This window comes from Peromyscus californicus, unplaced genomic scaffold (genome assembly GCF_007827085.1).
Source record: "Peromyscus californicus insignis strain IS unplaced genomic scaffold, ASM782708v3 Scaffold_4__1_contigs__length_199733344, whole genome shotgun sequence".
NCBI classification, from domain to species: Eukaryota; Metazoa; Chordata; class Mammalia; order Rodentia; family Cricetidae; genus Peromyscus; species Peromyscus californicus.
Window position 1 is genome coordinate 24,981,401 of NW_026294562.1, and position 16,202 is coordinate 24,997,602.

A 16,202-nucleotide genomic window follows, 5' to 3' on the forward strand; every position below is an offset into this window, starting at 1 on the left:
AATACAAAATTCCTTATCATCCTTTTAAGGCCTTGTGATCTTGTTTTGCTACTACAGTCAACCCCAGCGCGTTTCTCTCACTTCTAGCGATGCTTCCAGCGTTTCTAAGGTGGTGTTTACACTGTGCACCCATTTCCTGTTGTACTCATTCACCATCTGCCTGGGTGGAACTCTTTTCCCTTGACTCTTTGGATATCTCACTCATTCTCATCTTTCATACTTATGCCAATTTCTGATATTAAAAGACTTTTAGGTAGGTTAGTAGGGCAAGCCCGTAATCCCAGTCTCAAGGTTTGAGTCAGCCTAGGTACCTAGCAAGTTAAAGCCAGACTAGGCTACAAGAGACCCTGAAAGGAAAAAAACAAAACAAAAACTTTCCTGACCATCCACTTTAAAGGAACCTCCTCCTATTTTCTTCTTAACACTACAGTTTATAATTAAGTTGTCATGTTTTCTGTCTACCTGGATAGAATGTAAATTTCATCTGGGACCTTCTTCACATCATTTTGGTTTTGGTCTTTCCAGACAAGATCTCTCTGTGTATATTTGGCTGTCCTAGAACGCGCTTTGTAGACCAGGCTGGCCTCACACTCACAGTGATTTGCTTGCCTCCTGAGTGCTGTTCCACCACCACCCAGCTGTTTTGGATTTTTTGAGACCGGGTTTCATGTAGCTCAAGATAGCCTCGAACTCACTGTATAGCTAGGGATGACTTTGATCATCCTGCCTCCACCTCCCCAGTGCTGGGATTACAGGCATTTACCACCATGCCCATTTCTACTGGACTGGGGATCAAACCAAGAGCTTCAGTAGCTACCCCTTAAGCAACTGCTGTCCTAATTGGCAGTTACAACTCCGCAGCTACCAGTAGCGATTTGGCCACACTGGCCTTAGCCAGGCGGGAATTCTGTTCCCTCAGGCACTGACTCTATCACAGCCGATAAAGAGAACTTTTCTCGATCTCTATCCCTCTATGGAACTCAGGATTCAAAGGTTGAGATGGAATTCTGCTTGCTCAGAGAGGCTGAAAAGCAAGTAGCTAACCTTTGCTAGCTCGTGTCTCCCAAAAAATAGGGCGTCCTTCTGCTCAGCCCCTACTTAAGAACCCTAGCTACACATTGTTCCTCTCTACCACTTCCTGTCAGCTAGTTGCTGACTCAGCCTCCTGACCCCAGGTTAATTTTATTTAATCAAACAAATGTAACACGTCTTTGCATCATTAAACAAATACTCCAGAGCATAAGCCATAAGTGAATGTAACAATCTTAAATTAATGTTCCACAACAGGCTTCCTTGAGCTAGACCAACACTCTACCAGCTGTACCCCAGCTAGTTTTGTAGTATCTTGAACAGACATTTACACAAAGTAAATATATCCTTGGTGCCTTAAGGAAAATATTTAACATCTCTCCATTTGGGTTTCCTTGTTAAATGGAGATAATAAAAATTATTGTTACTGAGTCTCGGGTCTGTTTCTTGCTAGATGTTTTACACAAACACACACACTCGAAAAACGAGTTGGTGCAAAGAAATGAGTTTATTACAGTTTGAGCCAGAACTTCGAAGAGTACAAGTTCTCACCTCTCTGCCTTGAAAGCAAAGCCAGGAAACAGATTCTGTAGGTAGAGCCATACCATACGTTGTCACAACTGTAAAATGATGCCTTTTCTGGGGAGACAGCTCTGAACAGCAGGACTTCAGCCTGTTCCTGTACCATCGTCTCCTGGGAAAGCATTTAAGAGACACTGAGGATTGAACCTAAGGCTTTGTATATGCTAGGCAAGTACTCTACCACTAAGCAACATTCCCAGCTCTTAAACATGATTTTGTGTGTGTGTGTGTTTATGTGTGTGAAATTTTCACTTTTTCAGGGCTTCTGTTCCACTGTTACAATTATAGGATTAAGATAACGTGTAAAGTAATAATTTTTGAAAAAGAAAAGAAAAATTTATTCTTTGTAAATATCAAAACAGTATCTACATGAAATCTTTTAGATTGTTACAAGGAGTTCTAGAAAATAAAATGTTTAAAATCCAGGCTGGGGACTCAGTAGTACAGCATTTGGTTAGTATGCATGAGACCCTGCTTTTGATCCCCAGCACGGCAAAGAATTTTTCAAGGCTGGGTGTATTGGCACATAGCTATAATCCCAGCACTTAGAGGTGGAGGCAGTAGAATTGCTAGTTTGAAACCTGTTATAAAACAAGCAGAAAGTCAGTAAAAGTACAAAAAATTCAAATGTCTCAATTACTGTGTTTTCTGAGACCAGGTCTTGCTATGGAGACAAACCAGCCTCAAACCCCTAGCAATGTCCGTTCCTCACCCCACCCGACTCGGCTGAGACTCCAAGTGTGCACCACCATGCCCGCCAAGAGCCTCCAACGATGAATATAGCTACCAGTTATCTTTGCGCGTATCATATCAATATTCAGAACAACTCTCTGAAATGGAGCTATTGTTTCATGTAATTAACCAATGGGTCAAGTGAGTATAGTATCTGTGACCATTCAGCTATTAGCCATCAAGGAGACAGTTGAGAGTTATTTATGACCTCAAATTCCAGACTGTTAACTACTGTTTGCCCCACCTAATTTTTTGTTTCCTTAGTGAATATGTATTGACTTTCACAGTCTCTTTATTTGCTGCTTAGTGTGGACCAGACAATGCAAACAGGTTGGATTATTGGCTGGACCTCAACATAAACGCTAATGGAGATGGCCAGACTCCTGTGAATAATTTTAAGAATTTTCTGTATTAAGCAGTTGGCTGTCTCTGGAATGCTATTTTACACTGCCCTTGTAGACCTCAAACAAAGGAAGCTACTAATTGTTAATGCCACCGATCGAGAGTAAGATCACTACCACAGTTTAAAGCTAAATTTGAAGCAAGCTTTAATTAAATACTGGCCAGATTTGTACCCAGGTTCCTGGGAAATGGCCCAGAATCAAGTATAGCAAGGGCTTAAGAAAGAAAACCCAAGCTGGGAGGTGGTGGCGCACACCTTTAATCCCAGCACTCGGGAGGCAGAGCCAGGAAGATCTCTGTGAGTTCAAGGCCAGCCTGGTCTACAGACCGAGTTCCAGGACAAGTACCAAAACTACACAGAGAAACCCTGTCTACAAAAAACAAAAAACAAAACAAAACAACAAAAAGAAAGAGAAAGAACGAAAGAAAAGAGAAAGAAAGAAAAGAAACCCAAAATTCATTGCATTTCCCATCAGGTCCAATCAGGGGCAAGCAATACATCCTGAAGTACCTCTAGCCTGTGAACCTCCTGCTCACATGTAATCAAGTGCATCTGGTGCATATGGGTAGAACAAGCTTGTTTAGGGGAAAGGAAAACATGTGGCTTGTTATCTCCCATAAACAATAGCCTCTGGGGCTGGAGAGATGGCTCAGTGGGTAAGAGCACTGATTGTTGTTCTTCCCAGAGGACCCAGGTTCAATTCCTAGCACCCACGTGGCAGTTCCCAACTGTAACTCCAGGTCCAGGGGACCTGTTACATTCATACCAATGCACATAAAATAAAGCTAAATTATTTTAAAAAATAGCCTCCACCACTTCAGGAACTATCTGTCCTTGGGCAAGGGGCTTGCAGATCAGAGGCATTTTTGTTTCATGGATCCCTTAGGCATAGTAATTAAAACTTAAAATGTAACTTTGGCTCTCACACTAATCAACATTTCTCTCTTGAAAGTCTGCACAAGGCTGTGGATATGGCTCGGTTGACCAATGGCTTCCTGCTGGGCATGAGGCCCTGGGTTCAATTAAAAAAGAAGTCTGCCCACTATTTCAAATTACTTTTAGTATTTTAAAGCTAGTGAACATTCATACTACCAGTGTAACATCACAGCCTGTGGTTTGGTGAATGTATACCATATGAAATGACTGCTTCCTTAAATCTTTTCAAATCTAACATTTCTACAGGATCCCAGTTAACCTCTGCATAGGCTTGGGGTACCTATCATCTGGTGGTTGTTCTTGAATGGTAACTGGATAAACTAAGATTGTTTTTCTAATAACCTTGGGCTGCTCCTCTTCAGTTTCGTAATGCAATGGTAAGGTAGGTTCTGCTCTAAACTCTTCTGTCTGTGTCTGAATATTTTTCCTAATTTCATCAGCAGGTCTTTCTAAAGATTGTATCTTACCAATCAATTCTTCATATTTGCCACTGATCTCAAACCACTTTTTTGAGGATAAAACATAAAATAGCAAACTGATAATGATTATAATCGACCTTATGTAATCCCAGCTAAGTTTATTATCCCTTCATTTATTTTTTTCCATTTTCAAACCATCCATTGTGGAAACATACAAAGTGCTAACTCCCTGCATCTTAATACTATTTCTCATTCTTAATGTGGAAAAGACTATTTTTTTTTAAGTAAAACCTAATTTCCCCACTAAGAATCCCCAGGGGTCTCACCAAATCTGCTGACTTTTCAAAAGTTTTGTTGTGTGTGTGTGTTTTCTGGTTTTTCGAGACAGGGTTTCTCTGTGTAGCTTTGGAGCCTGTCCTGGAACTCACTCTGTAGCCCAGGCTGGCCTCGAACTCACAGAGATCCGCCTGCCTCTGCCTCCCGAGTGCTGGGATTACAGGCCTGCACCACCACCGCCCGGCTGACTTTTCAGTTTTTCTACAGCAGCAGTGATGGAGCTGTGAGGGGGTAGCCAGCTACAGCGTCAGTGCTTGGCTGTGCGTCGGGGTGGTGGGGTGCCCAGGCAGCTAGGCTAGCACGGTGGGTGCTGGGATTGCTGCAGGCTGCCATGAGGACACCTGCAGCTGCTAGCGTGTAACCAGGGGATGACGGTATGTGGTAGTGGCAGTAGCAGTAGCAGTAGCAGTAGCAGACTGAGCAGGTGCAAGTGGATGTCAAGGTGGCCAGGCTGGCATGGCAGCGGCTGGAGGAGGGGGTCCAGGGGAAGCCCACAACCTAAGAGGACAGAGAGCAAGCTGCCTGAAAGGCAGACACCGGGATGTGCAGAAGAAGCCGCATGGTGGGAAGTTAGGGTATGGGGCCACCTGAATGACAGAGCTGGCCGGTGGTGGGTGGCTAACTTTGGGGCATTTGGTGCCCCTGCCTGTGGCATTTGGGGCCTGTGCCAGTGCAGCAACCAGAGGCTGCTGTAGAGAGACTGCAACAGGAAAACCCTAGATTCATACAAGCGGAGGGCCTGGACTGAGGGAGGGAAAGCCAGCTGTGGGGGTAACTCCGGTGGCTACAAAGCCGTGGAGAGTGGCCGCCTTGTGATCTCATGCCACAGGTTGGATGCCAGATGTAGTGTTTATCTAACTATTCTTTATCAATATAAAATTCGGGAGTCAGATATCGGGGCAAGAACCCGATTGATCAGAGAAGCAGCAGAGAAGCAGCCAGTGACCTCTTCTCTCAATCTCTCTCCTTCCTTGATCCAAAAGGGCCAATAATCTTTCTAAGGCCCACCCTACTAATTCCTGTGTCTCTCTATATGTCCTTGGTCCTCCAAAACCTCTATAGCTAATTTGGGTCAGCTAGTAGATAGCTCTGCCCTCTGATTCATTGTAAACTTTATTGACAGTCTTGGAGTGTCAGAGTGCGATCAAAATATCCCACAACTGCCGGACGGTGGTGGCACACGCCTTTAATCCCAGCACTCGGGAGGCAGAGGCAGGAGGATCTCTGTGAGTTCGAGGCCAGCCTGGGCTACAAAGTGGGTTCCAGGAAAGGCGCAAAGCTACACAGAGAAACCCTGTCTCGAGAAACAAACGAACAAACAAAATCCCACAACACCTCCCCCTCTTCCTCATTGCCTTTTTACCCTCTCATGGTGTCCTTTCTAGTGTTTTTAGGTTTTACATACATGCATGCATGCATGCATACATACATACATACATACACATACTACAGGCTACGATTTCACATATGAGAGAGACATACATGCAATTTTTATGTTTCTGAGTTTGGGTCACTTCATCCAATGTTATACTTTCCAGATCCATCCATTTTTCTGCAGTTTCATAATCTCATTTTTCTTTACAGTTGAATAAAATTTTGTCTATCTTATCAGCCGTCTTTGTTTTTTTTAAAGATTTATTTATTTGATAGTGTTCTGCCTGCATATATGCCTGCGTGCCAGAAGAGGGCGGCAGATCTCATTACAGAAGGTTGACTCGGACTCTCTGGAAGCGCCATCTCTCCTGTCCCAGCAGTCTTCCTTATTCAACGTTGACATGCCATTTCAGCTAGACTGACTAGCCACTGCACTAAAGGCAGTATCTAGTTTCTGTACCCCCAGGGCTAAGGTTCCAGGGGTGCCACACCACACTTTGTGGTAGGTGCTGGTGTTCTGAACTCAGGTCTTCATGCTAAAGCAACAAATTACTTTACCCAGTAAGCCATTTCCCAAGCCCAAGATTTTTGGGTTTTTTTTTAGAGTAAAATGTGGACAAGTCAAGAACAACTTGTATAGTCTAAAAAGCTTATAACAACAGCTTTTCCTGCCTCAATGTCTCCAAACACCCAGAAGCAATTGTTATCTATTTTGGGGGGAAAATTTAATATTGATGTATTCCCAGCTTTGTAAGAAATTTATGCACACTGTTACATTTTCTTTCATCAGTTTTAAATGTTATTTGTTGACTTATAGATATGAGGATTTGGTTCCTGAGTTTACCATCCTTTACTCTCTCTGCCCAGCATTTTCAATATTACTATGTTATTGTTTTGTTTTTTTCTTTTTTGAGACATAGATTTCTCTGTGTAGCACTAGCTATCCTGGAACTCACTCTGTAGACCAGGCTGGCCTTGAACTCAGAGATCCACCTGCCTCTGCCTCCCGAGTACTGGGATTAAAGGTTTGTACCACCAGCTCATGGCTACTATTTTCCTTAAATCGGTATTCAATGTTGGGGTTATTTTGCCTATTCAGGGCTGAGCATTTCATTCTGGTGGCTTAGTGATTTTACAACTGGGTTTACATGCAAATCTACTTTCATCCATTGGACCAAGCATTCAGAGAATCCTTTCAGCCTGGCAACTCATTTCCTTCAGTTCTCAGAAATGTGTTTGAATAATTCATCAAACACTCTACTCATTTGCTTTGTTCTTGCTTCTGGAACTCTTATGTATTAGATTTCCACTTCCAGCATGCACCACTATTATATCTTGATCTATTTTTTTTTTCAAGTTGTCTGTATGTATATTTAAAATCAGTATGCTCACAATTGAGTAGTTTTGCATCCTGGATTAACATAACTTAAGCATTCTTCTAAGACCTTAAAAATTGCTCCAAGCCTCATCCCTATTTGTATGATCTTTCAAGGCTTTTGAGTAAAGTCTATCCTACTCTTCAGTGAACAACTGGAGGTGCCATTTTTGAATATAAGCATGTATTTTTAACTGATGGAATCATGTTAGGTTCTGTTATGTCTGTGGGTATGAATACTGAAGAGAACATCAGTAAGTATGTCTGCATGAATCTGTAAACTATGGATGTAGTATATTGTATAAAGTTTATACAAGTATGCATAAACTTGTAAAGCACAGTTCATGAACTGCTTATAACCTTGTAAATAACAGTTTAAAATGCTTATATAGGGTAGGAATGTAGCTCAGTTGGTCGAGTTTACGCAAAGTCCTGGGTTTAAACCCCAGCACCACACAAAACCAGGCATGGTGGTGTATACCTGTAGTCAGAATTTACTCTGCCTATGACCTTGGTAATATTATTTTCCTTTTCAGGTCTTTGATGGGGTTGAAGACTAGATAGTTACAGTTACAATCCTCTGGTATCTTAGTTAAGAGCATATCAGGTACTAGATTTAGATTCTTCAGGATAGGACAGCTATTGGAGTAATCTCTGTATTTTGCCATTTACCCATGGTCTGGACATCTAGTATGTGTTTCTTGCTTGATATTGTTCTTGTTGGTTGTAGTTCCATTTTTGTTTATGTTATTACCCTTTTTATCTCCTGGACAATACTTGATAATCATTCTTATTGTACATAGTTTTGTATTAGGTTTAGAACCTTCTTATTTAGACAAAAAGGAAGTGTAGTGGGAATTCGCTCTGCCCGTGACCTTGGGCTATCTGGCCTGATAGAGACGGTTGCAGAAGCATGCACAATATTTGGGGGAATACAATACCACAGGCGGTGCTTCTTATCTGCCTGTGTGACAGCTTGAAAGGGAGGAGAAAGGGGGTTCATGATCTTTTGGGTGGTGAAGACCAGATCTGGTGGCATGAAGCAGATGTGACTGGTCCCCAGCTTTCCAAGGACTCTGCAACTAGATTTACCTTATCCTGTATCAGTGAGTCTGTTTTCCCCAAAGAACTCCTTAATAAATTTATATGTATATATATACATACATACATATATACATATATATGTGTGTATACACACACACACACACACACACACACACACACACACACACACACATATATATATATATATATATATATATATATATATATATATATATATATATATAGAGAGAGAGAGAGAGAGAGAGAGAGAGAGAGAGAGACCATTGAGGCTCTCATTGCATATACCATAATCCCACTGGGGAGGTAGAAGCAGGATGATTAGAAGTTCAAGTTATCCTTGACTACATAGTAAGTTCAAAGTTCAAAGCTACATGAGGCCCTGTCTTAAAAAAAATAAGAGTATCAGGCTGGAGAGATGGCTCAGAGGTTAAGAGCACTGGCTGCTCTTCCAGAGGTCCTGAGTTCAATTCCCAGCAACCGCATGGTGGCTCACAACCATCTGTAATGAGATCTGCTGCCCTCTTCTATCCTGCAGGCATACATGCAGACAGAACACTGTATACATAATAAATCAATCTTTAAAAAAAAATAAGAGTATCTAGTTTCCCAAATCCAGATTTTGATTACTGTTCTGTATTTTCAAATAGCACAGTCTCAGTAGCAAAAGTTAATGGGGAAAAGGAAAGAAGAGGTTGCCTGTTCAGTTTCCTGGCTTCCTGTCAGGCCCAGAACATACCAGACTTCCTCCTGACCAAAACACTTTCTATCAGTGTTTCCCACATGTGTTTTCCCTCAACAGATCTCAAACTGTGTTTAAATTGGCATGACAATGTTAATGTCATTTCCTCATAGGGACCCTCCCAACCACTTTTTCTAAAATAGCTCCCCCAAACTCTCCAGGACCCCATTTATTCCTTTCCTACACAGCAAAAGAATATGTTTAATTTTTACTCTCCATTCTTTCTGTTTGTTTTTAGACAGGGTCTCATGTAGCTCAGGCTGGCCTAGAACTTGCTATGTAGCCAAGGATGGCCTTGAACTGCCAAGCCTCATGCCTCTTCCATTCATGTTTGTTCATTTTGTTACTGTGCAATATTCGATGCATATTATAGAGTTTACTTTTTGTGTATTTTACTGCTAGTGGGCATTTTAACTTTCCAGTTTGGGATTATAGCTAATTTTACTGTTATGAACATTATAGTACATGTATTTTCATGCACATTTGTTCATTTTTTTGGGGGCTTATTTATAGCAAAAATTGAAATTATGGACTAGCATATGGATAGCTATATTAAAACACAGTTTTAGTGGGTCTACTCAACAGTTTTCCATGGCCTTTTGTCTGTTTTCATGCTAATATCATATTGTCTTTTTTTTTCCTTTAAAGATCTATTCATTTATTATGTATATAGTGTTCTGCCTACATGCCTGCCCACAGGCCAGAAGAGGACACCAGATCCCATCACAGATGGTTGTGAGCCACCATATGGTTCCTGGGAACCAAACCCAGGACCTCTGGAAGAGCAGCCAGTGCTCTCAACTGCTGAGTCATCTCTACAGCTCATATCATATTGTCTTAACCACTATAACTTAATAATGCCATTAGTAATGCTTGGTATACATGCTTCATTTTCTTTTTCAAAACATCTTGCCATTATAATGGCTCATACCTGTAATCCTAGCACTTGGGAAGCTGAAGCGTGTAAATAGATGTTTCTTCTCTGGACCACCTATTCCCAAATAAACACACAGAGGCTTATATGAATTATAAATGATCAGCTAATAGCTCAGGCTTATTACAAGCTAGCTCTTACATTTTAAGTTAACCCATATTCCTTATTTATGCTCTGCCATGTGGCAGTACGTTTATTAGAATGGCGCGTTTGTCCCCTGCTCCCTCTGCATCTGGCTGGTGACTCCTGATTCTGCCCTTCTCTTTTCCAGCATTCTCAATTTGGTTTTCCCACCTAAGCTTATTCTGTTCAGCTATTGGCCAGTCAGCTTGTTTATTAAACCAATCACAGCGACAAATCTTCACAGTGTACAAAAGAATTTTCCACAGCTGAGGCAGGAGAATCCTTGAGTTCAAGGTCAACCTGGGCTTCTTAGTATCTTCTGGCCACCCAGAATAACACACAAACAAGACCCTAGAAGCTGCAGCCTCCACCACCCAGTTCTATACCTAGACTCTACATGTCCTCCTCCAGTGTCTAGCCTGATAAGTATAGTCCTCACTCCTCATCAAGGAAACTTCTTTTTGCAACAGATAGAGATCATTACAGAAAAACACAACCAATCAAAATGCAGAGCTGTAGAGCCCAGTCCCAGTGGCTACATCTGCAATACAACTCCCGCACCAAAGGCTCAGGTAACACTGTGGAAGAGGGGGTGGAAAGATTGTAAGAGCCAGAGGGTCGTGGACTTTGCTGAGAGATTGTACCTGCTGGTGACATCAGAAGCTATACTTGTAAAGTCTCACCAACAGGACGGCCCAAAACTGCATGGGGAAAAGCCCACAAAGTCTCAACCCTACTCAAACAACTACAGACCACTGAATAAAGCTGGGAGCAGGAGAGGTGGTCCTCCCCAGGGAAGAGCATACCAATTAAGTGTTCAATGCCAAATGGTCAGCCCTGAAAACGTACACAAGTAACATTGTATGGACTCAATAGGTTATATTTAGGAATATATATATTCAAATACATATATGTATGCAATAACAATAGATGAAGAAGGAGGCCATGTTTTGAAGGAGAGTTGGGAGGGAAATATGGGAAGGTTTTGAAGGAAGAAGGGAAAGGGGGAGATTTAATTAAAATGCAATCTCAAAATCAAATGTAAGAAAAACCCAGATTCTTCTTCAAGAGTAGTTTAGAGACAGGTGGTGGTGGTGCACACCTTTAGTCCCAGCATTCGTGAGGCAGAAGCAGGTAGATCTCTGTGTGTAGTGGGTAGCCATTCCAGCTTTGATCTGGAAGTTCCAATCCACATTGAGTCTTTGGTAACTGTCACGCCTACAAGGCAGGGCAGAGAGAGGACCCTGAAGACCTGAGATCCAGATGTGCCATCTCTCTTGGTTCCTGGACCCTGGATGCTGGAGGTAGACTGAGTAGAGTTCTCCAGCGAACACCGCCGGACTGTGCTACACCTTGCCCAGACCCTGTTACCTATCCCTTCACTTGTAAGTTACCCCACAAAATAAATCTCCCTTTTAACTATGTGGAGTGGCCTTGATAATTTCACCAATATCTGTGAGTGAGTTCGAGGCCAGTCTTGCCTACAGAGTGAGTTCTAGGACAGCTAAGAACTGTTACACAGAGAAACCCCATCTCAAAAAATAAAACGAAGAGTGGCTTAGAAAGCTAGACACATCATTCTCATCTACACAGTGTACTCAAAACCAGCCTAGGCTACAGGAGGCCCTAGCTCAAGAAAGCAAAATAGGAAAAAGAAATATTTGGGGTGAGGATGCATGATATAATCCTAGCACTCAAGAGGCTAAGGCAAAAGGATCACAAATTGAAGACAACATAGTGCAATCCCATTTCTTAAAAAAACGAGGCAGCCAGATGGTGGTAGCGCACACCTTTAATCTCAGCACTCAGAAGGCAGAGGCAGACAGATCTCTGTGAATTTGAGGCCAGCCTGGTCTGCAGAGCGAGTTCCAGGACTGCCAGAGCAGTTATAGACAGAATCCCTGTCTCGAAACCCCCCTCTCCCCCCCCACCAAAAGGGGGAGGCAAAGGCAAGCATATTTCTGTGAATTCCAGGACAGCCTGGTCTACGTAGCAAGCTCTAGGTCAGCCAGGGCTACACATGGAGACCCTGTCTCCAAAGAAACAAAATAAAACGAAAAATGTTGGCATGGATCTTTTTGTCTTCTACATTTTCATATAATTGTTTATAAAATATTGGTCATGACTTTGTTAACCCACAGGCTCCTCCTTCCTCTCTTCTTCATATTGTAATTTGTCAAAGAAATCAGGTCTCAGCCAAGCGTGGTAGCATATGTCTGTAATTTTAGCACTTAAGATCACTGTTTTGAGGCCAGCCTAGGATTACCTAGACCCCGTCTCGACAAAAAATTGATTAATTAGTGTGGTGATATTGTGTTCCCCAAAATATTGTGCACCCTAATAAACTTATCTGGGGTCAGAGAACAGAACAGCCACTAGATATAGAGGCCAGAAAATGATGGCACACATGCCTTTAATCCTAGCATTCCAGAGGCAGAGATCCGTCTGGATCTCTGTGAGTTCAAGGCCACACTGGAAACAGTCAGGCATGGTGACTCACACCTTTAATCCCAGGAAGTGATGGCAGAAAACAGAAAGGTATATAAGGCATGAGAACGAGGAACTAGAGCCTGGTTAAGCTTTTAGGCTTTTGATCAGCAGTTCAGCTGAGATCCATTTGGATGAGAACACAGAGGCTTCCAGTTTGAGGAAACAGGATCAGCTGAGGAACTGGCAAGGTGAGGTGGCTGTGGCTTGTTCTGTTTCTCTGATCTTCCAGCATTCACCCCAATATCTGGCTCTGGGTTTGTTTATATTAAGACCTTTTAAGATTCGTGCTACAAATTAGTTAATTATTTAAAGATTAGGTAATTTTTCCCAGAGTGTATCAAACATTCTAAATTTGCTAATTGTATTATTAAGATGGTGATTTAGCCGGGCGGTGGTGGCGCATGCCTTTAATCCCAGCACTCGGGAGGCAGAGCCAGGTGGATCTCTGTGAGTTCGAGGCCAGCCTGGTCTCCAAAGCGAGTACCAGGAAAGGCGCAAAGCTACACAGAGAAACCCTGTCTCGAAAAACCAAAAAAAAAAAAAAAAAAAAAAAAAAAAAAAAGATGGTGATTTAACATGGTGCTCTCCCTCCCCTGCCACTGCCCTTTGATTTCCTGTAAATAGAATTGGATCAATAGGCTTGATCCCATCCAGCAGCTGTGTCTTTACTAAGCACTGTGCTTATTGCCAGGTGTGATACAATAGTGACTTCAGGTATCAGTCACAATACTTGTTCCAAGCAAAGGAAGTTAAGATTCAAACAAGAACCTTCAGTGAGTGGCTAACGACGCCAGCAGCTCAGATCAGAGAGAGACTATCTCTAGTGCGCTAAGCCAGGAATGAGAACGAGGGAGAGTCTGAAGACAATGGCATCTAACTGGACTTGGATGTTGTAAGAGCACTGACAGAATTTTAATCAGCTGGCCATGAGACCTGGAGTTAGCCCCAGTGCGAGTAGAGACTGGTCATGTGCTGTAGTAGACTGGGTGTTGGTGCCTACAAACACATTACATTCTAGAGGTTGGGAAGATGGCTCTGGGTAAAACCTCTGCCCTGCAAGATGAGGGTGGGATCCTGAGTACCTATACCAAAGATACCCAAGGTTAACTTCTGGCCTCCACATGTACATCTGCACATACGTGTCACATATGTGAACATGCATACCACACACACAAATAGTAGTCACATTTCAAATTCTAGAAGCCTATGAATGTTAAATTATTTGAAAATATGTCTTAGTAGGTATGCTTAGCTTGCAAGGAGAGGAGATAACATGATTTTGGGAATAATAGGGAGACTCTAAGTCCAATGGCAAATGTTCTTATAAGAGACAGAAGAGGAAAAGACACACAGAGGAGATGGCAATGTGAAGACAGGTGTGTACCGGAGTGATAACAGCTTGAGCCGAGCATATAGGCCAGCAGGGACTGGCAGAACCAAGGAATGGATTCTTCCCAACTGCCAAACCTTGATTTTGAACTTCTGACTAGGAAAGGATAAATTTATGCTCTTTTTTTGTTGTTTTTTTGTGGTTTTTTTTGTTGTTGTTTTTGTTTTGGTTTTTCGAGACAGGGTTTCTCTGTAGCTTTGCACCTTTCCTGGAACTCTCTTTGTAGACTGGGCTGGCCTTGAACTCACAGAGATCTGCCTGCCTCTGCCTCCCGAGTGCTGGGATTAAAGGCATGAACCACCACCGCCCGGCTAAATTTATGCTGTTTTAAGCCACCAATTTTATGGTTATTTATTCTAATAGCCATAGGGAACTACCTTAGCAAGTTAGGGCTAGAATGCTTTATGATGAAATTGTCTCTTTTACTGCATATATATATATATATATATATATATATATATATATGTACACACACATACAGGTGTATATATATATAGCATATAAACATATGCATACATATGGTATATATAAAAGACTGTACAGGCTGGGGATGTAATTCAGTTGGTAGAGTGCTTGCCTGCATGCACGAAGCCCTGGGTTCTATCTCCAGCACTGTATAAACCAGGTATGGCAACATATACATGGAATTCCAGCACTCAGAGGTGGAGGCAGGAGGGCCAGAAGTTCAAGCTCATCCTCAGCTATGAAGTGAGTTTGAGGCCAGTCTGGCCTTCATGAGCTCTTGTCTCAAAAAATACTAGGACACTGGGTGTTCTTTCTCTTGGGAATTATGCCTTTCCATTCCAGCAAAACCTAGAAGGCAGAGAGCCCTTTCACTCTGGTCTTTGTGACTTTACAGTGCTAGTCACTTCTGGTCAGTAAAAATTGGTTGAATCATTAAAACTAACTCTGACTGGGTGTTCTAGGACCTGTAATTCAGCACTCAGAAGCCAAAGGAGAATTATGAGTTTGAAACACACAATGGTGAGTCCTAGGTAAGTCTGGGTTACTTAGCAAGATCTTATCTTAAAAAGGGAGTGGGAGTCAGTTCATTGTCTTTAGTTAATCAGCAGAACATCAGTATATTTAAAATTAGGGAGATTTTGCTTTGTTTTGTTTTGTTTTTTTTATAGGGATTGGAGCCAAGGTCTTTCACATGCTCGTGAAACACTGTGCCACTGTAACTCCAGTTCCCCCTCCCCACCGCCCTGTGTGTTTGTGTGTGTGTGTGGGTGGGTGTGAATATATTGTCTCTCGACATATACACTAGATTAATTAAAACTTTTTTAGGTGGTAGTGGTCTAGATTACACCCAGGGTCTTGAGCATACTGCATGGGTATGCTACACCTGAGCTACATCTCCCAGACTCTAAAGACATTCTTCTTCTGAAGGTTACCAACTAGGGGATAAATGCTATACAATCCCTACTGCTAGTCTGCTTTGTTTACTAGCCTGCCTGCCTTCCTCTTTGGTCTAACCAATTCATGAACTCATGGCTCAGGTCCATGGTGAACTCTATTCTGAATGGACTAATGGTCAGGACTTTTGGCACAAACTGAAAAAAAAAATTGAGAATAATTGAGATGGTAGACAATTTACATAAATACAAAAGGATACTTAGAATGAACATGTACTGTTTCCATTTGGGGCAAAGAACGCTTTCAGGGCATTACTGTCTTTTGTTTCTGAGCCATGTGTGTAGGTGTTTGTGGGAAACGTAGGAAACAGTCTGCCACAGATCTCTTTGTCCGTTTTGTTATTATTGATGTTATCATTGGCTGTTCTGGTTTTGGTTTGGTTTATTTGTCCTTAGGCAAGGTCTCATGTTGCACAGGATGGCCTCTAACTAGTTAGCTGAAGATGACTTCAATTTCTGGATTCTCTGACTTCTACTGCCGTGTGCTAGGATTGAGGACATGTGTCACCACACTCAGTATTATTCAGTGCTAGGGGTCAAACCCAGGGCATGTTAGACTAGGACTGGCCAACTGTGCTACATCTATCCCCAGGGTTTCTCTGCGTAGTTTTGGTGCCTGTCCTGAATCTTGCTCTGGAGACCAGGCTGGCCTTGAACTCACAGAGATCCACCTGCCTCTGCCTCCAGAGTGCTGGGATTAAAGGCGTGCACCACCACTGCCGGGCCTGATACTCACTTTTTAAAATATCCCTATTCAGAGCTCTGCTCATATTTTTCCTTTTCAGAAAGGTCTTTCCTAATCATTCCATTTTAAATTAGCCTCCTACTGTTTCCCCTTGTCACCTGTTTGGTTTTCT